This window comes from Rhincodon typus, chromosome 19 (genome assembly GCF_021869965.1).
Source record: "Rhincodon typus isolate 14 chromosome 19, sRhiTyp1.1, whole genome shotgun sequence".
NCBI classification, from domain to species: Eukaryota; Metazoa; Chordata; class Chondrichthyes; order Orectolobiformes; family Rhincodontidae; genus Rhincodon; species Rhincodon typus.
In genome coordinates, this window is record NC_063350.1 from 14,841,356 (window position 1) to 14,863,530 (window position 22,175).

The following is a 22,175-nucleotide window of genomic DNA, read 5'->3' on the forward strand; positions in this document are numbered from 1 at the left end:
ATCTCTTGAAATATAACTGAGTTTTATCCTGGCAGGTATGTCCCTATTTTAAAATAATATGTCCACTGTCCACTGTACACAGTCTTCTCCCTTTGTCAAATTTTATTTGTTTCTCCTCAAAATCTCTGACACCAGTGCAGATATTCATAGCATCTGCAAACTTGCTGGTGGTACCTCCAATGCCTTCATCCACAATGATGATTCAGATCGTATCACAAAGAAAGAAGGCTCTAGCATCAATTCCTGCAGAATTCAGTTTGTGACTATTTCCATATGGATTCCCAGCCATTCCTAAACTTTATGATGATGAACTAAATTTTTCTGGAACTACTGCCAAAATTCCATCATTGCTATAATGAAATATGTGAATTATTAAGAGGCTAAACATGAATTAAATCAAGGGATAGAAAGAAGGAATAAATTATTGAAAATTAGGCATGATAACAGTCAATACTTAAAATAATTTTATTTGTTAAACCACACAAATTGTTGATGAGATTCAGAAGCTGGTAACCAAATGGCCACTGTCTGATCAATTCAAATCTGTTATTGGTTTGTTTGCATTTAAGATTATTCTGGGATTTCCGTCAGTGGAATTAAGATTTAACAATATAAACTTGTACCTTTCAGCAAGCAAGAAAATATTGCAAATCATTTCCAATTAACTTCTTGTTAGAATACTCCTATTGTAATATAGTTGAAGGACAGCAGAGGGCAGACTTTTAATTTCAAAAATATACCTTATAAAACTATCTTTTATATACATACTTAGTCCCTAAAGCAGTTTGGCTTTGTACAGTAGTATATGAAGAAACAAACAAACATTGGAGTTTGACTCTATCTAGCAAACAAAGCAAAGGCATTTCTTACTTGTATATGATTATATTTAGATATATTTGAGGCATTGGGAGGGTCCAAAAACTGAACGGACCCCCATTTAACTTCAGCAGAAAGACCTGAAACAGCGGTCTTTCTCCACTGTGCTTTGGCGGCAGCTGCTCCAAGCTTTATTGTGTCCCTTATCACCTAGTCCTGGACCTTGGAATGTGCTAGTCTGCAACATTCAGTCAAAGTCAACACCTTGCTCTGGAAGTCCAACATGATTGGGCAGACCAAAGGGCACCTTTCACCAAGTTGATGATCCTCCAGGTACAATCGATGTTTGTCTTGGTATGCATCACAGAGAATAGACTGAAGAGCACAGAGTCCTGCGTCACACAGCTGCTCTGGATGAACACTGACAAAAACCACTGCATCTTTCTTCAGACTTCCTTTGCAAAGGCACATTCCAGCAGATGTGTCAGTCTCTACAGTCCCCCGCAGCTACTTCAAGGGCAATGTGCAGTGGTGCAGACAGTCCAGGCATAAAGAAGGATCTCATAGGTACAGCCCTTTTCACTAGCAGCTAAACGATGTCTTGGTGCTCGTTAGAAGTTCTGGTGATGAGGCATTCTGCCAAATGACTTTGACAGTCTACTCAGAAAACAACTCAACAGGATCCGCCCTCTCCTGTTCCTGCAGGGTCTTGAGGAAGCTATGTACTGATCACTTCCTGATGGACGTGTGGTCATTGGTGCTTTTCTTTGCAAATTTCTCCACAAAGAACAGGTAATACAGAATAGTCCAGCTACTTGGAGTGTTCCGTGGCAATGAGGCCAGACCGACTCTTTGCAACACCAGAGACAGGTAGAACCTCAGTAGGAAGTGACACTTTGTTTGCGTATTGAGGGTCTACACACAGCTTGATGCAGCCACATACAAAGGTGGCCATCAGGGTGAGGGCGGCGTTGGGTATGTTCTTACCCCCAATCCAGAGCTTTGTACATGGTGTCTCTATGGACATGGTCCATCTTATATCTTCAGATGATGTGAAAGGTGGCTCAGGTGAGTGCAATGGCTCATCTTCTGGGAAGGAGCCAAACCTGCACCACATACAACAGACAGAGTGCCTCACGTCTGATGACCAGGATTTTACCCTCAATGGAGAGGGAGTGGTGCTCCCAGAAGACCAGTTCCTGCCTCACCTTGGCAATGCGCTCCTCCCAAGATTTTGCACACGCTCTGGCCCCTCCGAACCATATTCTCAGCACCTTCAAGTAATCTGTCCTGACAATGAAAAGGATAAAGGATCAGTTGGCCCAGTTCCCAAAGAACATGATCTCTCTCTTGTCTTGATTTACCTTGGTTCCTGAGGCCAGTTGGAACTGGTCACAGACACTCATGAGTCTGTGCACTGATAGTGGATCTGAGCAGAAAATGGTGACATTACCCATGTACAGGGAGGATTTGACTTGCAGGCCTCCATTGCCTGGAATAGTCACCCATCTCAGGCTCACATCCTTCTTGATAGACTTGGCAAAAGCCGTTATACGACACACAAACAAGGCAGGAGAGAGTGGGCAGCCCTGCTTGACTCCAGATCTGATCGGGAAGCTTTCTGATTCCCATCCATTAATTGAGATTGCACTAACAATGTTGGTGTACAGCAGTCAGATTCAGTTGCAGATTCCCTCCCCAAAGCCCATTTTGGACAGCACATCCCACATATGGGTGTGTGATATCCTGTCAAAGGCCTTTTCCTGGTGCAGGCTGATGAGGCAGGCATCCAACACCTTGTCCTGCACCTAGGCGATCTTATTCCTGAGGAGTGTAAGGCTTTCAGAGATCGGTACAGCACAAGTTTGGTCTGGATGAATCACTGATCCCACAGCAGACCTGACATGGTTGGCTATGTGGGTTAACCATGGGAAATACAGGGTTACAGGCACTGGGTATGGGCTTGAGTCTGTCTGGGGTGCTTTTTGGAGGTGCAGTGTGGACTCAATGGGCTAAATGGCCTGTTTCCACACTGTAGGGATTCTATGATTCTATAGCCTTAGATGGGATTTTGTAACCTACATTCAGCAGTGAAATTAGTTACTAATTTCCAATTTCTTCCCTCTTCCCCTTCCGCTCGTAGATGAGAGTATGGATCTTTATGGATTGTACATGCTACCTGATAGAAGCATACTGTTGTACACCTCCAACAGGTCCTGGCCAATTATGTCCCACAGAACCAAATAAAACTTGGCTGGTAAGCCGTTGCTTCCAGGTATTTTATTCTTTTCAAATGACTCGAAGGCCTTGGTCAGCTCATCCAGAGAAAACGGCCGATCCAGCCTCTCCCATGTGCTGTTGTCTAGGGCCTCCATGATAAAGGATAGGAATGACTGGGAGACTGTGCTGTCTGAGGGCTTCGTGTCATACAGTCTGGCATAAAAGATTTTGCTGATTCTCAGGATGTCATCCTGTGATGACGCTACCTAGCCATCTTCTTCCTTCAGATTGCTGATCACAGTGGTTTCCCTGGGCATCTTCTGGAAGAAATAACATGAACATATCTCATCCTGCTCCATGGTGCAGACTCTGGACCAGAAGGTTATCTTGGAGACGTTTGAGGCAAAGAGTGGCTCTTCACCTGCTGGAGATCCTCTGTGACATCAATCCTCATTGTCTGCAGCAGGAGTTGGTTCTGCATGCTTTTCTGGAGTTTGAACAGTTTTCCCCATCCCTCTCCCTTGCCTGTGAGAATGAAGAACTCCTTGAAATTCCCCTTGACTGTCTCCCACCAGTCCACTTGAGACTCAAAGAGGGGCTTCATGGTTCTCCAACCTGTGTAATCCTTTTTGAGCTCTTCAGTGTTTTCACATTTAACTTCCACATTCTGTTGCCAGCCAGTTGGTTGTCCTGTTGAAAGTCGACCAGCAGGAGGCAGTGGTCAGAGAAGAATACTGGCTAGACATCGGTGGATCTGACCGAGAATGTGCAGGACACAAACAGGAAATCTATCCTTGGGCGGCTAGACCCATCTGGGTGTGACCAGGTGTATCGACAGTGAGCTCTGTCTGCAGGGATTGTGAAAACTTCGTGCAGCCTGGTGACTGTAACTGTTTCCATCAGGAATACGGAGGTGGTGCTTGGTTTGCTGTCAGTCTCTCCAGATCGTCCATCCGTATCAATGATGCAGTTGCAGTGTCTGGCCTGGACGTCGCCAGCGGCAGTGGGAGCTGCGGCAGGAAGACTAGCTGCTTGCTCTTTATCACCAAGGCATACACATTAGTTAGACTTGGGCAGTATTTTTGTACATAATGTCTGCTGCGAGGAGGTGCCCACCCACCATCTCCTTAACCTCAGAGATGGTGAAGTTGCTTTCTTCAGGCAGAATACCCAGGCTAGAGAATCAGCTATTGTTTCCCCTCCCGACCATATAGATGACCCATCAGCCCATAACCTTGAGCATTTCCTGTAGCTGCTGAGATGCAGCATCCCACACTTCTGCAGTAACAGGAAGTCCGCTTTGACGTTGGCCCAGTAAGCCAGCATGGAAACATATTACGTATTAGACTCAATGCCACGCATGATAATACTGGGAATTTTAAAACCCACTTTGAGAGTTTATAGAATTACCTGTAGACCCAAAGTCCATTCACGTACGATGCTGGGGAACTCCCTACATCCTCGTGCCCACCATGCAGTTGCCTCTTTCCATTTTGCTATGGAACTAAGGAGGTTTGATGTGTTTTTGTGGTTGTTTCTCACTGGTATCCATTCCCCTGCCTCCTTTGTTTCCTCCTCCTCCATTGACTCCATCTCCTCAGGTGGAGTTTGGGTTGGTTGCTATGCCTCCGTGGTGGCTACCCTTTTCTCTGCGCCTGCTTGTCCCTCTTGCTAGGTGTCCCTTATTTGAGTTTTCTTGCTGGAGGGTGGCACCTTACTGCCCTTTGTGGGTCTACGGCACATGTTGCCACTTCCGACCATCTGAGTGTATGTGGCCCCTCCCCATCTTGGGCAAGCCTTCTATAGGTGGTCTGCTTCCCCACATAGGTTGCAGCTCTTGGTCTTCTTGTAGTCCTTGGTCAGGTGGCCCTCCTGTTCCTGCAGAGGGTCATTTTGCAGTCTGTTGCCATGTGCCCTGACCTCCACAGTTTTGGCAGTCTCTAGGCTGCCTCAGGTACGACAGGTAGCTTTGACTCCCTTCAATCATGAAACTTGCGGCAGCGGGGTGGTTGCGGGTGGAGGATGTTCCCACAAGCATCCATCTTCAGGGTCATGTTGACCTGCCGCATGCTGGTCCAGACTCCAAAGGGGGCCACTACATTTGTGCTGCTCCCTTCAAGCTGTACATACCTGCTGCTGGCACATAGGGGTCGTACATACGGATTGTAACAACATAGCTCCTCTGTGCATGGCGAACAAATAGTTGTGCCGCAGACAGGACGGAGAGGGGACTTCACCTGCTTTCTCCTCAAGTACCTTCAGGATATGCTCACATTGCTTCTTGCTCCTGGAGGTCATGTCGAAGTAGCACTGGCTGGGGAAATCCAGCAGACAGAAAATATCTGCTGCTCGGGACCCGCTGGAATCTAAGAGGGCTCTCTTCATGAAAAAGGTCAGATTGACTGGTGATCCTTCCTCCACCTTCTTCACAGTCACCCTGATTGCAAGACCCCTTGGCCTGGGGCATGGGCACAACATGAGGCCATTGCTCTGTTTGGTTGGTTATTGAATTGGTGTTACGACAGCAGAGAGCAGACAGGCAGCTAAACCATTTCAATGCTTCTTGCAAGGGCTGCTGTGCAACCATGAGGGAGGTGTGTGACCAATGCCCCTTGGTCAGTTTCTGAGTAATGTTTCCACCTTGTGAAAAGCACTTGACGTGGGTTTGGTTTTTACCTATTGTATCATGACCACTGTAACAGTGCATTTTTTTGAAATATTTTCTATATTCTGCTATTTTTAATCATACCACAGTTATTAAAAATCTTTCCAAAACTATTTAACAAGTTAATTTCCCGCAATGTTTTTTGACTCCTGCCATTGTAGAAAGATCTTCAGAGTGAGGCTGATTTAATAAGAAAATTCAGAAAGTTATTTATTGTAGTTCAATTTGATTACTTCTTTTTATTTAATATTATTGATCAAGCTAAAAGTTTATTGAGTAGTAGCTGGTAAGTTATTTTCCTTGGAAATGCTGTAAGAACAACAGCCAATAAATGGCTCTCAATGCTCATGGCTAGAGCAATTTAAGACTCTTATTCAACTCCAAATTTTCAATTAAATTTTCTGATCTAGGAACTACCAGCTTGATAAGTTAGTGAAATAAGATTAGGTCGTATTAAAAATTAGAAAACTGGTTGTATGGGTTTGGTGATTTAATTTACTGTCACATTCAAAGAAATACATTATAGGAAAATGTGTCTCCATTATACGTTAAATGTTGTGACCTCATGGCACGTGTTCCCATTTTCCAGTTTCTAGAACATGTTAATTTACTTTTCCCACAACTTTTAAAACATAATTTCTTAAAATGCAACATGCTTTCTCAAAAAAGGCAGTTGTTGCTGTTATTCCTCCTAATACAGAAAAAGAACCAATTAAAAGATTTGTCTTGGAAAAGTCTGGAATTTAACATGATTGATTTAATAATTCATTCATAATAGGTTATAAAATATAACTTTGAAACAATTATAAATTTCTAACCAGGAATAAAGAAGACTCGAGAATCCTGTCCTTTTCTTGTCTTGTAAAAGTAAAATATTCTTGTGGTATAATATGTTCCACACTCAGAGACCTGCACTTGAATCATGGGCACTCTGGCTTGTCACAGATGCAGAGGTGATGTCAGATATAGTACTGTGGAGTTGAGTTGTGTAATAGATGTTTTGTATTTCAGCAACTTTTTCTGACTTATAGCAGAAATGCATTGCAAGATGTTCTGGAGATGTCTATAGTTTTTCACTTGGAAACCCTAGGGTGAGCATCCTCTGTTTTCTAAAAATAAGAAAAAAATGAGATGTTTATAATGTATGATTCTGCCGAGAGAAGTAAAAATATCGTTAGAATTAAAGAGGGAGGCAAAATCCATCACACAGATTAAGGAATGATTAGAACACATTTATTTTCTTGATGTGAATCTGTAATAGATTTAATGGCATTGTGGATTAATTGGCTTGATTACTGATGAGCAGCTGTATTAATATTTGTGAATCCTGTGGAATATGGCCATAATGATAACTTTTAATGATCTGTACTTAATGAATATAACTGACAATAACATATTAAGTCCTCTGATCTCTTTCTAGAAACTGTCAGTGAAATTTCGTTGTTGAGTGTACAATGTATGTGCCATATAGCAGTACGGCACAGTGCCGCAGTGGCTAGCACTGCTGCATTACAGTGCCAGGGACTGCTCTGCACAGATGCTGCTGGGCCTGCTGAACTTTTTCAGCAATTTCTGATTTTGTTTCTGATTTCCAGCATCCGCAGTTCATTCGATTTAACAGTTGTTGTGAACTTCTTTCACACTATGGTGGGAGAAGAAAGCTACAAAAACTCAGATTCAGGTAGATGGATACGAAAAGGCAGTGCATTAGGACTCATGATCGAACAACGGGCTGATGAGCAGAGACACTGCATTAGAATTCAAAAAATGAGTACAGAAGCAGAACTTCAGATAAGTGATGCGTAGCATCAAAGCTCGAGTGGGATAGCTAGAGTGGGACTTGAGAACAAAGGTGAAAATTAAGGTTTGTAGACTGGTAAGAAGAAACAGAGCATCCAGTGTTTAGTCGGCTAGCAATTCTGAATTTAAGTTAGAAGATCTCAAACTTTCTGTTTACATCAACTTGAAGTTCAGATGGTAAATTGTACTCAGCCTGCCTCTTGAGATCAGTGTCAACACAAATATCAATTTGTAGCTAATTTGTTCCCCCCACCTGCCACATGACATCAAGAATAGACAAATCCACTGGCCACAGCAAAAGCTATGGGGCCTGGAAAATATCATGATTCTCATGCTGAAGACCCGTGCTCCAGAATTAGATGTGCCACCAGGCATAGTAAGACCTGGTCTACAATGAACATTGACACAACTTATCAAACAAAGCACAGTACAGAACATACTTGGATTATACATCTTCTTCCACATTATTTCTAATTCCTTCCTAAAAATGGTCATAGATCATATTTTACCTGATTTCTTTCTTTTATTAATGAGGGTTTGATTTTTCAGGGTAGTCCTCCACAAAATTAAACAAGATTCTCTTCTGTCAATTCCTTCAGAACAATGGCTGTCTCTTGACAGAACTTGTGGAGATTTTTCCAAGTTTTTCTTTCTCAGCTTCTCTTTTTCTCTCGGCCCACCATTTATGTTCATTCACATTCTTATCATTTAGTGTTCATTTGAAATTCTGCCAGAAGGTCACTAATGCTGGAATATGAGGCTTGGCAGTCTTCATTTCCTTTTGTTACCTTACCAAATAGCTGCTACAATTATTTTACTTCCCAAAGAAACTGATCCTGTTCTGTCTTTGAGAGTTGGTAATGCAGTGTGACTACAAATAGCTGGGTTTTTAGTTTAATAGTAACCCTCAGGTAGTTAGATTTCTTCAACACTTGCTTACTTTTTAATATGTTGAATTTTATCAGAAATCAGCTAAGTGTCAATTTTGGCAAGTTTCATTGAGGGTTTTTCTCCACAATTCTCAGCAAGAATTCTCATGCTTTGATCCAAAGCCCACCTCATTACCCAGGCTCCACACTCCTATGGCTCTCCATTCATTGTATCTTCCCTTTTACTATAGGCTAAAGTACTTACTATACTAAGAACTTTCCAAGATCCCCAATGCCAGCATCATCTTTAATCCAAACTATGCACCCAGTCAAGCACTACCAGCCAGGACGTGCCCTTGACTGTGCACTGAGTAGGAGGGCAACCAAAAGGAATCATTATATTTGGCCCCAGCCTCAGTCAGCAGGGTTGTGTAATGGAGTTGTAGAGAACAGCCCTTGTCTCCCAGTAACCACTGAGCCACCTAGTTGAAATACTTCTCAGCCATAGAAGCTCTGTAGTTTGGGCATGTGCTTCTTTCCTGAAAGAAGTCTTGAGCGTATCCATGGCTTTGTGATCACACTCTCTTCAGCTTTCAGCCAACATAGGGATTCTCTGATCTTTTCATAGGATAGTACTTCACTAGCTGTTTACAGTTGCCAAACGCTCCTTCAAACACATACACCTATTCACGCCAGGAAAAGGGGAAGTTGTAGATTTGTCTCTGCAAAGATTCAATTTAAAAAAATTCCCAATTATGTTAATCATTGAAGGCAAAAAGGATAAGGCTTGGAATGTTTAGATTGCTGTCAGTCTGGTGTTTTGGCATGTGTAGGCAGGTATCACCAGTTGCCTCTGGGATCTTTGTATATATGGTATCACTGGTTCTTCTGCACATCTTTCAAGATGGCAATAAATTTCACACTAGATTTACAACACAAATTTTTCCAGAAACTGGAGATCTAAACTAGGAAGCTCCTTTCCATAGAGATAGTAGGAACTGCAGATGCTGGAAAATCTGAGATAACAAGGTGTAGAGCTGAATGAACACAGCAGGCCAAGCAGCATCATAGGAGCAGGAAGGCTGCCTGGCCTGCTGTGTTCATCCGGCTCTACACCTTGTTAGCTCCTTTCCATAGGCAGGTTGGTCACCAACTACTCCAAATAACATCCATTGCAAATGTATTAAATGTGATGCCTTAATAATAGTATCTTCAACAATAAAGCAATAGACAGTACTACGTAAAGAATGCTTTGTTTGAAAGAATGACCAAAGAACAAAATATCATGGTGGAATGCAAATGAAAGGAACTACACAAAATTGTAGATATGGGATTGATCGATGCAACAAAATAATTATTGATAGCAGTTATCATGAAAATTGAATTTCACGGTACAATCATTAATTCAGCTATATGTAATCTGTCAATAAATGGTTTTAATTGAGGACAATCTTGGTTGGCATCCATCATGCAAAAGATGCAAATTTCAAATACAGTTGAGATCTTTCTCCCTTAACTTTCGTATGGCCAGCGCTGGGCCTGGTCACCAGGAAATTCGGGAAAGTCTTCCTGACCCCTGAATAATTTTATATTTCAAACTGCCCTGAAAACCTGCGGGAGGGAGGCCAAGAGATATAAGGTGAAGTCTCCAATGCAGAGCTTATGGCCCATATTAAACTAGCTTCAAAGTCTCAGAAGCTCTGTTGTAGTTGCACTTCTATTTCTGGTAAGCTGATAGAATTTCATGGCTTTGAGTTTGCAGGAAACTGTTTTTAGTGGGGCTGCAACCTCAGTGATTAATTAGTAAATTGCACACTTAGAACTAATATTGCACATATACAAATTAACAATAGTAATGATTTGAATGTTATACGTCACTCAGCAAGGCCCTGAGTTATGCGACGCAGAAGCAAAGACAAAATGTTTTGACACGTCTGCTTTCAACAATTCCCAGGACTACAGTGATGCCATACTAAGCTACAGGTTATTGTAACTTGATCAATTTTTCCTCCCTATTAGGAACACGCCACTTATCACTTTGACAGCTCAGCCAAGACTGGAAGTCTGCAAAAGGAGATGTCACTGGCACATTCCCAGGTCAAACTATTCTGAGTTGTGGTATGTTTACACATCCAGTAACTTTAAACTCATTGGCTACCTACATAGCAACACTCACTTGTTTGGTGCCTTTAAATATGCAAAACACCAAAAACAAATGATTGCTGACTTTTTTGTTTTGCTCATTTTGAAAGACATTTTAAAATGAAACTCAGACAGCAAGCCCAACATTTTAAAGCAGACAGACACAGCCATATAATCTTTCTTTCTCAAAATCATGCCAGTGCATATTTCATTTGGCACAAACCTGACTGGATAATACAAAAGAAGAGTTTACAACTTGAATGTTTATGTTTGTTTAAAAGAAACTAGTAGTCCTCTGATTAAATCATTAACCTCCACTTTCCGATCAGGCCATTTCCCTTTTAAGTACGTTATCTAAAGTGTTCAATGCGGCATTTATTAACAATAAGAAAGCCAAATTTTCACATCAGGTCACATTGTTCCAGATATATTTGGTATCACAAGTAGAAATCATTTCTTACAAACCAGGAGGTTACATGCCTCAACAGTAATAAAACAGTTACTTCCTTGGACACAACTGCATCTGCAGGAAACCAAAACTTCACAATTTCATCTTGCATAATCATTTTGCAATACTGTTGCTGTTGGCACAGATGTCAAGGGGGCATAGTTTAAACAGTCTGTGTTTAATGCAAGTTGCTTAAAGTCACAAAACTGTGTGGATTTAATTTTGAGTGAAATATAAATTTTTTAAAAATTAATTTTGTTTGAAAAGGGAGTGTCAAATTGAACACAATAGGAAAGATGGCCATCAATAGAAAACTTAATGCCATAACAAAATGGTTTCACATTGATTGTATGATATATGCCAGAAATACCTCCTCGATAAGATAGGCACAGCACTGAGAGACTCATAAGCAACACCTTTCCTTGTTTGACAGTTGACACTTTAACTGGCATCTGCTGGGAAGCCATTTGCACATGCGCTCACGCCGAGAGTTTGACTCAACCCAAACCCTTCGCTTGACACTATCCTCACGTCTGATTGGTTGTGCTACGTCAGCCAGATGGATGGAATTGTCCAATCCGAGTACTTATCCGGCCTGTCAATCAGCTGACGACCAACGGGTGCCCGAACGACCGTTAGGAGGCGTGGAACCATGGAAACACCGTGCTTGGATTGGTCACCGTGGCTGTCAGTCAAAGCTGCATGGGCGTCAGGAATGGTCGGCGTGGCGGTGGGCCGAGTGGCGTCAACACTGTACAGTTGTTGCAGGAGACGATCGGCGAGGAGCTGGTTTGGCGGGTGTTAGGGAACCTGAGGAGGGAAGTGAAGTGGATATACTTTTATTGTTTTTTATTTTAAACACCTTCCCGACCCCGTTTTCTTACTCCCCCTCCTCTTGACTAAAGTTTTATTTTGTTTACGTTGTAGTTCGAAGGGAAGGGGGGTGGGGGGCATAAGGGAAAAAGTCGTTTCGGTCGTTAGCAGTCATGGGCCTGAGGAAGAAAAGCAAAAATCCTGCCGTCTTCAGTCATGAGTTCGTGATCCAGAACCATGCGGACATCGTGTCGTGCGTCGCGATGGTGATTCTGCTGGGGCTGATGTTCGAGGTAAAGGAAGGATTCGTGAGTGGTCACATTGACAAAAGGGGCAGAGGCCCTGACTTGAATAGAAATATTCCTCCCGCCAACCTTGCGGGATTCAAGGGGGAAAATATCTGGGCCGGGGTTGACGAGAATGGTCATCTCCAGATGGAATGGGCTAGGTGTATGCTGAGCTAGCCAGTCCTGATCCGTCAAGATTATTGATGTTTTAGAGAGGCGATTCATGGGTTCGTGGACTCTACCACTTTCTCCAAAGTGCTGGTTACTCTTATTGAACTTTAATATCATAATTTTAAAAACCAAAGCAGGTGGCTTCTTTTGTTTTGTTTTGTAAATCGTCTTGAAATATCAGTAAGTGTACGGCTCAACTTGTACCGATCTTATTCTTAATGTAATTTGAAATTTCGAAAATGAAGCCTTCAGTGAACGCTGAATTATTCCTCTTCAAAGAGGAAATATTGTCAGTGAACAATTGGATAGACTATTTGTTGCCCGGTAGTTGTCATTGGAAGTTAAAATCTCCTTTGTGCGTAGTTACTGATAACGGCTCAAGTCAACCACACGATCAGAGTTTCTATGTGATTGAAGCCTGATATTTTTTTTGGTTGGGTTGAGAAATAAATGCTTCCAACGCCTGCCAACATATTGTCAGACAACCAAAGGGATGATTTCATTTATGCTCTGTTTTCTTCAAGCTGGAGACAAATTGCTTTAAGCTTTACTGTGGCAAAGTGAATCATCTTTGTCACAAGTGTTATGCCCCAGTGTGTCTTTAGATAACGCTTGACCATCCAGAAGCATTTGCCAGAATTATGTTTATCATAGAATATCTTCTGAAGTGACTAAATAGCAAGCATTTTGAGTAAGGTACCCACTTTTGCTGTACCTTTAATGTCTCACTTTGCTTTGTGTTTTTGCTCTCCTGAGGGCTTCCGATACCTGTGCCACTTATGTTTTTGCATTGTTTCTAAAACAACCTAAATGGAAGCAATTTGAATTGTCTGTTGTAGCAACTGAGACACCCAGCTGTTGCAAATATTGCTTTGCCTTTAGTTTTCTTTCCAGCTTCATGCCCTATATTAGCCTGCAACTTCAAAATATACAGCATTATTTATTGACACAGGTTGGTCCATTTTATAAGCTTTAGGTCTGATTTGGGAAGTTTTTGTTACTGCATCAACGATTTCAATAGACATAACAATATAATTTGGGCAGCTTAATTGAAGTTGAAAAAAAGCACTAGAAGCAGTTTCGGGTGATTAGTTTCTGGAATTGAGGGTTTTTATGAGAAGAGATTGTACAGGTCATGCCTGTGCACATGGGATTTGGAAAGAATGTGATGGGATACACTATTGAAACATGAGATCCTGAGAGGACTTGATAGAGTGGATATCAGGGGAATGTTATGTCTCATGGAGAGTCGAAATGGAAGAAGATGAAAAAGAAATCTCTCTCAAAAGTCTGAGAAGAGAAATTTTCTCAGTCATTAGGACGTGGAATTCTCCTTGACGGAAAGTAGTGCAGGCTGAGTCTTTTGAATTTATTCAAAGATGAGTTTGACAAGGGAGTGGAGAGTTATGGGGGCTGACAGGAAAGTGGAGTTGAGATGATCACTCGATGAACCATGATCTTATTAAATTCAGCAGGGTTGAATGGCCTACTCTGACTCTTGAATCCTGTGTTCATATGGCACCGAGAGTTGTATCCTAGCTAGGGAATTCAGAACCCAATGTTATGTGCAAATTAGGTTTAACTGTAGTTAGTCCCTTGAGAAAGCATGTTGACTTTCACCTTGATTAAATAAATACTTGTTCGTTTGTTTGTTTGCTTTGTGGGTGAATGAATTATTTGATAAACCTGTAGGAGATTGCAACTGGGTCAAAATGCTGGAGCTCCCTCCTTAACAACAATAGATGCACCTACATAGTTCAACTGCAGCAATTAAAGAAGGCTGCTTATTGCCACCTGATTAAAGGTAGGCAGGAATGGGTAATGAATGTCTCCCTACTGTGAGGTGTTCACCCCAGAACAAAGAACCGGAATAGGTTAAAAAAAACATTAACATCAGTCAACAGATAACAAGAACCAAAAATAAACTGGCCAAACTAACCAACCAAAAGGACAACCATAGGTCAGACACTTGGATAAGAAACCTTTCAGACAAGAAACTAACAGACACAGAGAAAGCTGTTCTAATATGCGGACTCAACTACAGCCACAGAGATGCTAACAAGACAGAATTTCTAGCCACACTGAAGACCAAAGGCATTAATGAGGAAACGCAACAAGCTCTAAGACAGACAGTGGTCCTGACACTGACCAGAAGGAGCGAACTTGATACTCGAACACATCAGAAAGGAAAGACCTAGAAGGGCTGAAAAAAGACAATAACATCATAATACTACCAGTGGACAAAGGGCGCATGACAGTAATACTAAACAAACGGGACCACCTCACTAATGCACAGACACTACTAGCAGACACAAACACGTATTGGCAAGTGCAAATAGACCTAACACCACAGCTGGGTAATAACATAATCTACACACCAGAGAGAGTCAAACAGATGGACAAATCAACAAAACGGAACACCTAAAAATGAGAGCTTTCCAAAGATGCACAAACTGGAAGTACCCCTCAGACCCATCATCTCCCTCCATCACATAGGTTAGCCAAGGAGCTACAACGAAGATTAAAACACCTCGTCAGCAAGTCACCCCACTCAGTCCAGGAGTTCCTCAAATCCCTCACGGACATAAGAATAGACGATGACGAGACCCTGGTGTCATTTGATGTTACCACCCTATTCACGTCGATAGACATACCACTGGCAAGAGAAACACTAGCAAAACTCCTAAAAGAACGAGACCCGAGTGATACCATCTCCACAGACAATGTGCTGAAACTACTGGACTTATGCCTCACGACTCACTTTACCTTTTAATGGCCAAATTTACAAACAGATCAACGGGACACCCATGGGGCCACCGATCTCTGGAGTAATAGCAGAAGCGGTGATGCAGAGACTCAAAAACACAGCTCTTCCGTAAATCCAATCCAAACTATGGATCTGCTTTTGTCATCATCAAACAGACCAAACTAGAGGAGACACACAACCTAATAAACAACACTCTCACCAACGTCAAATTCCCCAGGGAAGAAAAGAACGAACAGCTTCCAATCCTGGATGTCATGGTAGAACTCAGGGCCAACAGGGAATTCCTGATGACGGTACACAGAAAAGCCACACACACTATGACCAAGTCCTGAATTTCAACAGCAATGAGCCCACCACCCACAAACAAAGTTGCATAAAAACACTATTTAAGTAAGCGACAACACAGTGTAGCAACCTGGAACTACGTCAAAAAGAAGAAGAGTACCTTCAAGTATTTAAGGACAATCACACCAATAACAAATCACACATGCCTATCACACAAATAACAACAGGAAGATACAGTACGCCCTGACACACTCGTCACGCTGTCGTACATGAAGAACATATCTGAACTGCCCACAAGATTCCTACAACCATTGGGCATCAGAGTAGCACACAAACCCATGTTAACCCTATGCTAACTCAAACCAAAGACCCCTTACCCACTATGGACAGAGCCGACGTGAAAAAGAAAATCTCATGCGAGGACTGTGACAAACATTACGTTGGATAGACGGGAAGGAAACTGGCCACAAGAATACGTGAACACCAACTAGCAACAAAAAGACATGACCAATACTCGCTCGTCTCCATTCACACAGATAAGGAGAACCACCAGTTCGACAGGATCCTAATGTTGTCCCAAAGACAGGCCAAACAGAGACAAGCACGGGAATTCCTAGAGGCCTGGTTCTCCTCCAAGAAGGCCATCAATAAACACATAGAATTAGACCCTGTATATACACCACTGCGAAGGAAAACCGGAAATGAGGTAACCAATTCCAACGGACCCCAGAGTTTAAATACCAGGCGGGCAAACACAACAACACACCATCGGAGGCTGCACTGATGATGTTACCCAGCAGGGTAATGAAACGTCTGAGAACCAACCACAGCATCCACAACCCGAGCAACAAATTTATTCAAGAACCTTCGACACTTTTCATAATGAGCTAAAGACTTAATTTTATCTTGCCTGTTTGTCACCTAGGTTCCACAGTTGAATATGAAATGTCAACTTTGCTGAATTGTGGACTTTTCTCTGAATGAGAGATCATGAAATTCAAGCTTGTTAACTTGTCTTTAATATATTGTTAGGCTGACAATTCGCTGCAATAGTCAAGATAGTTCTTCTATCAATTCTCTATGCTGAGACATGACTGCTTAATCAGCTGAATTCTGTGTAATGGTACATCAACAGTGCTATAAGAAGGTAGTTCCAGGATTTTCACCCAGCTACAGCCTATGATAATGAAATGATTTCCAAAATGCACTACTCACCACTTTTCGACCTCCCAAAAACTGAGGTTGTGCATGTGAAATCAGCTGACATACTACTTGACACTTTTTTCCCTTTATGAAGAACAGGGAATGAATATCTTGGCTGTTGTTTTAACATCTGTCAGTTAACCCTATTAAAAGAAATTAACTGGACATTCTTGACTTTCACTGGAATCTTGTGTGTGCTTAAGTTGTAGTGATTGCCTGCAACACTGGAGCAGTAATTCACTGGCTGTAAACTGCAACGCCTTAATTTGTGATAAGGCTTCATATATAATTCAAGTTCTCTACATAAATGCAGATTACTTTTTTGATATACTGGAGTTAGGTATTTTAAGTTCCAGACCATTTTAGATACTGTCAAATGCTCATGTTTTAAGGAACACAGCTTGTTTGTGTTTAGGCTTGTAGGTTATACATCAATAGGAAGTCGAATAATAGAATCTAATCTAAGTAACAGGATAGAGGAGATATTGTCCCTAACGTTGGAATGTGGGAAGTTCTGAAACATTCAAACTTTTAATGATACAAGATATGAATGTTTTCAATCATATAGCTGTCTGGATGAATGAAAAGCTTTTGCTAAAATGCTTCATGAAAACTCCCAATTAAGTTTAAAACTGTAGGATTCTACAATGGATTATGGGACTGGATTAAAGTACACCTGAAAGCCGTACAGTTTACTGGGGGATGCTTGTCAAATGAAGTCTAGCTTTGACCCATGTTCATAAACTGTCTAAATATTGAGATAATTACATTTCTTGCTGACATGCTATATGCAGAACAATAAAGGTGGAAAGGAGTGAAAGAAGTCTGAAAAGATTTGGAGTGACTCCACAATGGGGTAGACGAGTGGTATTTAAAATTTAGCATTTGATAAATGTCAATTATTCATATAGATTGACTGACTGAAAAATAGATCACAAGCAGATCAAATTCTGTTATTTGAAATGAGGTGAACTTGTTGATTCAAATTCTGAAACAAAAGCAGAAATTACTTGAGAAACTCTGCAGGTCTGGCAGCATTTCTGGTGAGAAAATCAGGATTAATGAAATATCATTGAAAATGCCACTCATATAATATCAATAAAAGAAATTTGAGAGTTCAGAACTTCCTACATTATAATGCTGTGGAGAGTACCACCTCCTGCTTAGAATGGACTCTATTATTCAGTTCTCCAGCATCCACAGTTCTTTGTTTTATTATTTGTTCAAAGGCTAATATGCTGTGTTTTCCTCAGCTTTTACTGGTGTTTGTTAATCAAATACTGTCAATTTTGTGATTACAAGCTTATCCCAGTCATGGCAGTACCATGATTAGAATTAACATTTGACAACCTGGGAAGGCACAGAGTGTCATTGCGGACCATTTTAATGTTTTGAAATTCATTCCCTGGATGTATGCATCACTGGCAATCGGACGTGTACTACCTACACATAGTTGGCCTTTTGAAGTTTTGATGGATCCTCTTTTTGAATGTCTCCAGTCCACGTTGATGTGTCAATGGTAGGTAGAGTCCCAGGTTCCTGAGCCAGGAGTGGTGTATGAAGTTTTTGACTTGTTGTCTGGGCCGCACACTTCCTACATGCTGAATTATAGCAAATGATGTTATGATGGATTGTTATCATTCATCTTCTTGGTACTGGACTTGTATATGTACTCTTCATAAGTATTGAAGGTATGTTATCTAGGCTAGTAGATGTGGTTGGTGTTGCAGCTGCAAGTGGTAAATATTACTTAATAACCTGCCTTGTACATTGTAGATGGTGAGGAATTTTGGGTGGTCTGAAATAGGTCTCTCACAGTTGAATACCTGGGCTCTGGCCTCCTGTATTGGCATTTGACTGGCTGGTCAAGTTAAGTTTGTGGTCAGTGGTGACCTGAGGATGTTGATGGTGGGAGGCCGCAGTAATGGTAACACCATTGAAAATGAAGGCACGATGGTTCAGTTATCATGTTGAAGATTTTTGTTCTCAAACTGCATGTTCATAGTGAAACGTAATTGAAGATAATGTGTTTATATTAGTTAGATCTTATTCAGTCTAGAAAATATAATTGAGAACCGACAGAAATAAACAAAAGTTCAAAGGAGAAGTGAAAAGGGATAATGAAAAGATGGGTACCGAATATAAAGGGGAATTACAAAGCCTTCCACAAGAAAATAAATAGTACAAAATCGATAAAAGGAATAGGATAAGTTACAGGTCATAAAGGGAAGTTGCATGGAGGTTGTATGGCTTTGGTGTCAAGTGAGTACTTTGTATCTTTTTTTACCAAGGAAGGTAGTGAGAAAGGTGGAAACTCTATCACGAGATTGGTTCAAAATTAATAAATGGGACATGTTGGATAGGTTGTTCATACTTGGGGCTGGTAAGGCACAGGGACCAGAGGAGTTGTATCCAAGGAAATTGAAAGAAGTGAATGAAACTTAGAAGGTCATTGGCTGTAATCTTTCAGTATTCCTTAGACTTAGGGAGGTGCCAGAGGACTGAAGAATTACAGACATTATGGCCATGTTCAAGAAAGGTTACCAGGATAAGCCCAGCAATTATAGACTAGTCACCTTAACTTCAGTGGTAGGGAAGCTTCTAGAAATAACTACTTGGGATATAAGTGGTCGTCAATGTGGAGAAAGGTGAGTTTATTTTTCAGAAGAAGAAATCAGTTTTGACAAACCTGCAGGAGTTTTCTTTGAAGAGGTGACAGGCTTGATGATGGTAATGCTTTTGAAACTGAAAGAACTGTGAATGCTGTAAATCATGAACAAAAACAAAGTTGCTGGAAAAGCTCAGCAAGTCTGGCAACATCTGTGAAGGGAAAAAAAGACTTAACGTTTCGGGTCCAGTGACCTTAACTACTTTTTTTTCCTTCGCAGATGCTGCCAGACCTGCTGAGCTTTTCCAGCAATTTTGTTTTTGTAATGCTGTCGATGTTGTATACATGAACTTCAAAATGTTTGCAGTGCCACACTTTTGATCTGTGAGAAAAGTTATCGTTCCTTGAATAAAAGGGATAGCAGCAGTGTGAATTCAAAATGGCTGAGAGTTGGGAGCCAGAATGTAATGGTCATTGGGTATTTTAAAGGCTGGTGAAAGGGTTTATAGGAGAATTCCCAAGTGGTGAATAATGGAGTCCTGCTTCTCTTGATGTACACTAATGGTAAGAGAATTTGAAACATTGTAAACCACATAGGGGACAGTACTGACTTCCAAAGGGACATAGACAAGTTTGAGTAGGCAGATGGTTTGTAGATGAAATTGAATGTGGAGAACTGTTTTGTGACACATTTTAGAATGAAGAACAAGGACAGACAAAGTGAAAAAGGGGGTACAGCACTGAGATTGCAGGAGCAGAGGGACCTAGGTGTATACATGCATGTGGGTGGCAGGACAGGTGGAGAAGGAGTTTAATAAAGCATGCAATATTATGGGTTGTTTCAATAGGGCTGTAGAGTACAAGAGCAAGGTAGTTATTCTGAACTTGTATTACACTTTTTTTTAGCCCTCAGCTGGAATATTGTGTACAGTCTCAGCACTACACCATAGGAAGGATGTGAAAGTATTGGAGAGAGTGCACAAGAGATGGCCAGAAATTGTTCCAGGGATGAGAAGCTTCAATTACGGATGTTGATTGGAGAATTCAAAACTGCACATTGGATAGAAAAAAGCTAAAAGAAGTGATGAAGGTTTGAACATCATGAGGTATCTGGATACAGTAGACAGAAATTGCTCCTGCCCGAAAAGGATTGAGAATGAGGGCAGGAATTCAGTGACTTTGAAATGTGACATTAAGGAAAGTCTTTTTTCACACAGGCGGTTTAGATCTGGAATATGCTGTCTGGAGGTGGGTTGAGACAGAAGTTCAAAAGAATATTGCATGATTATTTGAAAAGAAACAATTGGAAAAGGAAATGGGGTGGTGTGTGGTGTGTGTTGCAAAGTAGGGTAGAGTACTTGTGGAATGGAAGGTAGGACATTAGAATTTGTAAAATGATGGGGGGTGGGGGGGAAACAGTGTGTGGTCCCTTTTAAAAGACTATTTGCTTTTTCTAGGCTTGGAGATTTAAAAAGGCACAGACTTCCTGAAATTGAAATATTTGTATTAAAAGGCTGTATGGTGAGCATTAGTCTTGTTTTGTTATTAAGGCAACCAGTTTGAATCAGCCAATTGACTTAAACCAAGCATTTAGAGACTTAAAAACCAGTTAAATTTAAATCTGATGGTTTTTGACAACCGAGGACTAATCCTATTGTAAGAAACTGATGGGTCATCAAGAGTATAAAATAAGAGGGTATTTGAAAGTTGGAGTGAGAGCAATTGCCATCTGTTAGAGTTAACAACCAGCAGCCCTAAAGAGAAAAATCACTTATTCTCTCAGAATTCTCGAAGTTGTCAGAAAACCATCATCCGACTAGCAGTACAACGGCATTCTCAGCTAATATTCCTGACACAAGAATTTGACAGAAAAAGGTATTCCTGATGGAAGAACAGTGGAGAAGAGAAGCCATAGAACATTCTGGAAGATGTATCCTGGCTGTAATTTTGAGAGACTAAGTTTTAAGTTTTTTAAAAATTAATTTTGATTATATAAGTGGGACTTTTATTAATTGGAACAGCATACCATGAGAATTTTGCCTTATTCAGGAATAGTTCATAATTAGGGGGGAATAGTTTAGTTTGTTAACGGTTCAGTTAATTTGTTCACTGTTAGAGTTAGATAAATTGTTGGTTGTTGATTATAGAGCGAGTGAAAGGAGTTCATTTCATTTAACTTCTTTATAACAGGTTGGGAGGTGAGAGGCAGATTATACCACTTTTCACACTTGCTTTAACAGATTATAAGGCGAAGTGAGCTTCTCTGGGTGTTTTCAATTTTAGTTATCAGAGGAGTGTCAATCTCCACGTTGTAACAGTGGGGAAGGCAGCTGAATGATGCTGAGTCATAATTTTAGTTGGAGAATTAGTACAGGCTCGATGGGCTGAATAACCAGCTGTGCTAAGTAAATCAGTGGTACTGTGTTCAGTTTGGGCATGGTACAACAGGAAATTGAGTTTGGGAATGTTGCAGGAAAGAGAGAGAAAAATTGCAAATGTAGATGGGCTTGTTAGCTTAAACCTCCAATTTAAGAATGGACACAATTAAAAATCGTATTGAAATATCTTGCTTTGAATCAGGAATTCGACAAATAAGTAGACATGAGTGGAAATCAGTTTTGAAAAACATTGTGCTAAGTGACTTTCTTTACTGAAGGTCCCCATAAAAATTGTAACATCTGTTCTTAAATTCTGGCAGTTTTGCTCTCTTCTCTATCGCTTGTATTTTTCTCAATTTTACTTTCCTATGTTAGTTGGTAAGTATCTTTCAGTTTATTCCATACTATTTGATCCATTTCAAGTTCTTACTTCCTTTTGACCTATTTGCTATTTTCTTGTGCTTTTTTTTGTGATTTGTCATTGAATTGTCTTCTGTTACATAAAACATTTCTTTTAGAATTAAAAGTAACTTACTCAAGCCAACAAAAATAGTTTGTACATCAAGAATAGTCTAGGGTGTTGAATCAGAGATAGTAGGAACTGCAGATGCTGGAGAATCCGAGACAACAAGGTGCAGGGCTGGATGAACACAGCAGGCCCGAAACGTCAGCCTCTCTGCTCCTATGATGCTGCTTGGCCTAT

At 41.0% G+C, this 22,175-nt stretch overlaps 1 protein-coding gene and 2 long non-coding RNA genes across 5 annotated transcripts in view; 1 reads left to right on the forward strand and 2 right to left on the reverse strand.

Annotated features, from left to right (window-relative positions):
• The window catches only part of LOC109927927 (protein kinase C-binding protein 1-like), a 222,528-nt gene that overhangs the window by 40,059 nt on the left and 160,294 nt on the right, over positions 1-22,175 (reverse strand). The gene's annotated exons all lie outside the window — the stretch shown is intronic.
• LOC125485442 lies at positions 905-11,501 on the reverse strand. Its single transcript, XR_007264168.1, has 3 exons — positions 11,331-11,501; positions 6,520-6,810; positions 905-2,106 (listed from the first exon to the last, which is right to left on the reverse strand). It is a non-coding gene; the product is annotated as an uncharacterized LOC125485442 (long non-coding RNA).
• Positions 11,663-22,175, forward strand: part of LOC125485443 — a 54,239-nt gene continuing 43,726 nt past the window's right edge. For all 3 annotated transcript variants that reach the window (XR_007264170.1, XR_007264171.1, XR_007264169.1), the window contains exon 1: positions 11,663-12,066. This is a non-coding gene — a long non-coding RNA (uncharacterized LOC125485443). The remainder of the gene's footprint in view (positions 12,067-22,175) is intronic.